This window comes from Salmo salar, chromosome ssa21 (assembly GCF_905237065.1).
Source record: "Salmo salar chromosome ssa21, Ssal_v3.1, whole genome shotgun sequence".
NCBI lineage: Eukaryota > Metazoa > Chordata > Actinopteri > Salmoniformes > Salmonidae > Salmo > Salmo salar.
In genome coordinates this window covers 48,243,719-48,249,263 of record NC_059462.1, presented here as the reverse complement: position 1 = coordinate 48,249,263, position 5,545 = coordinate 48,243,719, and positions in this window count along the sequence as shown.

Below are 5,545 nucleotides of genomic sequence, written 5' to 3'. Positions count from 1 at the left end.
ATACACCAAGTCACTTGGCTCTGTCATATCCTCACATGGTCTCTCCTATCATTGCTACGCAGAAGACACACAATTAATCTTCTCCTTTCCCCCTTCTGATAACCAGGTGGCGAATCGCATCTCTGCATGTCTGGCAGACATATCAGTGTGGATGACGGATCACCACCTCAAGCTGAACCTCGGCAAGACGGAGCTGCTCTTCCTCCCGGGGAAGGACTGCCCTTTCCATGATCTTGCCATCACGGTTGACAACTCCATTGTGTCCTCCTCCCAGAGTGCTAAGAGCCTTGGCGTGACCCTGGACAACACCCTGTCGTTCTCCGCTAACATGAAGTCGGTGACCCGATCCTGTAGGTTCATGCTCTACAACATTCGCAGAGTACGACTCTGCCTTACACAGGAAGTGGCGCAGGTCCTAATCCAGGCACTTGTCATCTCCCGTCTGGATTACTGCAACTCGCTGTTGGCGGGGCTCCCTGCCTGTGCCATTAAACCCCTACAACTCATCCAGAACGCCGCAGCCCGTCTGGTGTTCAACCTTCCCAAGTTCTCTCACGTCACCCCGCTCCTCCGCACACTCCACTGGCTTCCAGTTGAAGCTCGCATCTGCTACAAGACCATGGTGCTTGCCTACGGAGCTGTGAGGGGAATGGCATCTCCGTACCTTCAGGCTCTGATCAGGCCCTACACCCAAACAAGGGCACTGCATTCATCCACCTCTGGCCTGCTGGCCCCCCTACCTCTGCGGATGCACAGTTCCCGCTCAGCCCAGTCAAAACTGATCGCTGCTCTGGCACCACAATGGTGGAACAAGCTCCCTCACGAGAGGAGTCAATCACCACCTTCCGGAAACACCTGAAACCCCATCTCTTTAAAGAATACCTGGGCTAGGATAAAGTAATCCTTGTAACCCCCCCCCCCAAAAAAAAAGATATAGATGTACTATTGTAAAGTGGTTGTTCCACTGGATATCATAAGGTGAATGCACCAATTTCTAAGTCGCTCTGGATAAGAGCGTCTGCTAAATGACGTAAATGTAATGTAAATGTAATAACAACAACAAAAAATCCAGAAAAAACACATGACAAAAATTTTATAAATTGATTTGCATTTTAATGAGGGAAATAAGTATTTGACCCCCTCTCAATCAGAAAGATTTCTGGCTCCCAGGTGTCTTTTATACAGGTAACGAGCTGAGATTAGGAGCACACTCTTAAAGGGAGTGCTCCTAATCTCAGTTTGTTACCTGAATAAAAGACACCTGTCCACAGAAGCAATCAATCAATCTGATTCCAAACTCTCCACCAAGGCCAAGACCAAAGAGCTCTCCAAGGATGTCAGGGACAAGATTGTAGACCTACACAAGGCTGGAATGGGCTACAAGACCATCGCCAAGCAGTTTGGTGAGAAGGTGACAATAGTTGTTGCGATTGTTTGCAAATGGAAGAAACACAAAAGAACTGTCAGTCTCCCTCGGCCTGGGGCTCCATGCAAGATCTCACCTCGTGGAGTTGCAATGATCATGAGAACAGTGAGGAATCAGCCCAGAACTACACGAGAGGATCTGGTCAATGATATCAATGCAGCTGGGACCATAGTCACCAAGAAAACAATTGGTAACACACTATGCCGAGAACTATTGAAATCCTGCAGCGCCTGCAAGGTCCCCCTGCTTAAGAAAGCACATATACATATACATCTGAAGTTTGCCAATGAACATCTGAATGATTCAGAGGACAACTGGGTAAAAGTGTTGTGGTCAGATGAGACCAAAATGGAGCTCTTTGGCATCAACTCAACTCGCCGTGTTTGGAAGAGGAGGAATGCTGCCTATGACCCCAAGAACACCATCCCCACCGTCAAACATGGAGGTGGAAACATTATGCTTTGGGGGTGTTTTTCTGCTAAGGGGACAGGACAACTTCATCGCATCAAAGGGACGATGGACGGGGCCATGTACCATCAAATCTTGGGTGAGAACCTCCTTCCCTCAGCCAGAGCATTGAAAATGGGTCGTGGATGGGTATTCCAGAATGACAATGACCCAAAACACACGGCCAAGGCAACAAAGGAGTGGCTCAAGAAGAAGCACATTAAGGTCCTGGAGTGGCCTAGCCAGTCTCCAGACCTTAATCCCATAGAAAATCTGGGAGAGAGCTGAAGGTTCGAGTTGCCAAACATCAGCCTCGAAACCTTAATGACTTGGAGAAGATCTGCAAAGAGGAGTGGGACAAAATCCCTCCTGAGATATGTGCAAACCTGGTGGCCAACTACAAGAAATGTTTGACCTCTGTGATTGCCAACAAGGGTTTTGCTACCAAGTAGTAAGTCATGTTTTGCAGAGGGGTTCAAATACTTATTTCCCTCATTAAAATGCAAATCAATTTATAACATTTTTGACATGCGTTTTTCTGGATTGTTTTGTTGTTATTCTGTCTCTCACTGTTCAAATAAACCTACCATTAAAATTATAGACTGATCATTTCTTTGTCAGTGGGCAAACATACAAAATCAGCAGGGGATCAAATACTTTTTTCCCTCACTGTAGATAAACCTAATGACGTTGTTTGGGTATGCGTATTTGTGTCAGTTTGTCTTTGACATACATAGGTGCTTGAAATTGTGTGATCCAAAGGCATTGCAGTGCCTTGCAAAAGTATTCATCCCCCTTGGCGTTTTTCCTATTTTGTTGCATTACAACCTGTAATTTAAGTTGATTTTAATTTGGATTTCATGTAATGGACACTCTTGGCATTCTCTCAACCATCTTCACCTAGAATGTTTTTCCAACCGTCTTGAAGGAGGTCCCACATATGCTGAGCACTTGTTGGTTGTTTTTCCTTCACTCTGCGGTCCAACTCATTCCAAACCATCTTAATTGGGTTGAGGTCGGGTGATTGTGGAGGCCAAGTTATCCAAATTGGTGAAGTGAAATTAAAAAATAACGGAAAAGTGGTGCCCCTAAATAAGATATGGTGCAAACAATTACCTTCAGAAGTCACATAATTAGTTAAATAAAGTCCACCTGTGAGCAATCTAAGTGTCAGATGATCTGTCACATGATCTCAGTATATATACACCTGTTCTGAAAGGCCCCAGAGTCTGCAACACCACTAAGCAAGAGTCACCACCAAGCAAGCGGCACCATGAAGACCAAGGAGCTCTCCAAACAGGTCAGGGACAAAGTTGTGAAGAAGTACAGATCAGGGTTGGGTTATAAAAAATTAACAGAAACTTTTAACATCCCACGGAGCGCCATTAAATCGATTATTAAAAAATGGAAAGAATATGGCACCACAATAAACCTGCCGAGAAAGGGCCGCCCACCAAAACTCATGGACCAGACAAGGAGGGCATTAATAAGAGAGGCAGCAAAGAGACCAAATATAACCCTGAAGGAGCTGCAAAGCTCCACAGCGGAGATTGGAGTATCTGTCCATGGGCAAGTTGCTGCAGGGGGTGCTGAGATGTTGGAAGGGGTAGCCAGGTGGTTTAAGGGGAAACATTTACATTTCTTGGAATGGTCTAGTCAAAGCCCAGACCTCAATCCAATTGAGAATCTGTGGTATGACTTAAAGATTGCTGTACACCAGCGGAACCCATCCAACTTGAAGGAGCTGGAGCAGTTTTGCCTTGAAGAATGGGCAAAATTCCCAGTGGCTAGATCTGCCAAGCTTATAGAGACATACCCCAAGAGACTTGCAGCTGTATTTCACAATAAAAAATATTTTGTATCTTCAAAGTGGTAGGCATGTTGTGTAAATCAAATGATACAAACCCCCAAAAAATCTATTTTAATTCCAGGTTGTAAGGCAACAAAATATGAAAAGTGCCAAGGGGGTGAATACTTCCGTAAGCCACTGTATATACATAATAAACTACAATATTGCCTCTGACAGGGAAGATGCATGCTTTATCAGATCAAAAGAATACAAAGGTGGGTTATATCACTCATCATCATTCTCTGCCCACTAGACATGTTATATCACTCATCATTCTCTGCCCACCAGACATGTTATATCACTCATCATTCTCTGCCCACCAGACATGTTATATCACTCATCATTCTCTGCCCACCAGACATGTTATATCACTCATCATTCTCTGCTCACCAGACATGTTATATCACTCATCATTCTCTGCCCACCAGACATGTTATATCACTCATCATTCTCTGCCCACCAGACATGTTATATCACTCATCATTCTCTGCCCACCAGACATGTTATATCACTCATCATTCTCTGCTCACCAGACATGTTATATCACTCATCATTCTCTGCCCACCAGACATGTTATATCGCTCATCATTCTCTGCCCACCAGACATGTTATATCACTCATCATTCTCTGCCCACCAGACATGTTATATCACTCTGCCCACCAGACATGTTATATCACTCATCATTCTCTGCTCACCAGATGTGTTATATCGCTCATCATCATTCTCTGCCCACCAGACATGTTATATCATGCATCATTCTCTGCCCACCAGACATGTTATATCACTCATCATTCTCTGCCCACCAGACATGTTATATCACTCATCATTCTCTGCCCACCAGACATGTTATATCACTCATCATTCTCTGCCCACCAGACATGTTATATCATGCATCATTCTCTGCCCACCAGACATGTTATATCACTCTTCCCACCAGACAGGTTATATCACTCTGCCCACCAGATATGTTATATCACTCTTCCCACCAGATATGTTATATCACTCTGCCCACCAGACATGTTATATCACTCTGCCCACCAGACAGGTTATATCACTCTGCCCACCTGACATGCGTAAGCGTACACTACAGTATCAGTGTCACTGAGATTGAATATCAGGCATAACCACTGGTCTAAGCTGGCCTGCAGTCAGAGACACACAGAGAGTGTGATTCGTTGCATTTAGGCTGATCATTTAGTCTCTAAGACCAGATTCAAGACTGGTGGTGAAACAGGACGTTTCTTGTGTAGACCCTCAGTCTGTAAAAAGTGAGACTGATCATTGAGATAAAACAAGGGAAAACTCTTGGACCCTCTTGTCTTCATCTTTATGAGACTGACATATGTGTGTGAGCTGCGTTCTTGAACAGACAACGTCTGACATAGAAATATCATTCAGACAAGTGAATTGTTGATTGATAATAAAAAACACAGTGATCATTCTTTTAATTTTAAATATTAGCTACAATAATTGCTGATGATAGACAATGACAACCATTAAGCTCTTTCTTATTTTCATCATGTTATGTTATAATCAGAGAAGTAGCAATACTGAATGTACAGTGTATGTTATGCTGACCCCTGCTGACAGCCAGTGGCAGTAGCAACAGCTTGCAATATAAATGAATTTCGCAACTCTAGTTCAAAGGACCACACTTCTGTATCCCTGCCTTTCAATTATAATGTGTTTGACTCCGACCCTATGTAACATATGATTGAATCAGGATGCATGTCAGTTTACATTGGAATAGTTTGTGTGAATCATTTATTTGTACTAGAAACTTAAATCATTATCCACTTTAAGGCGCCGGTGACTTTTCTTA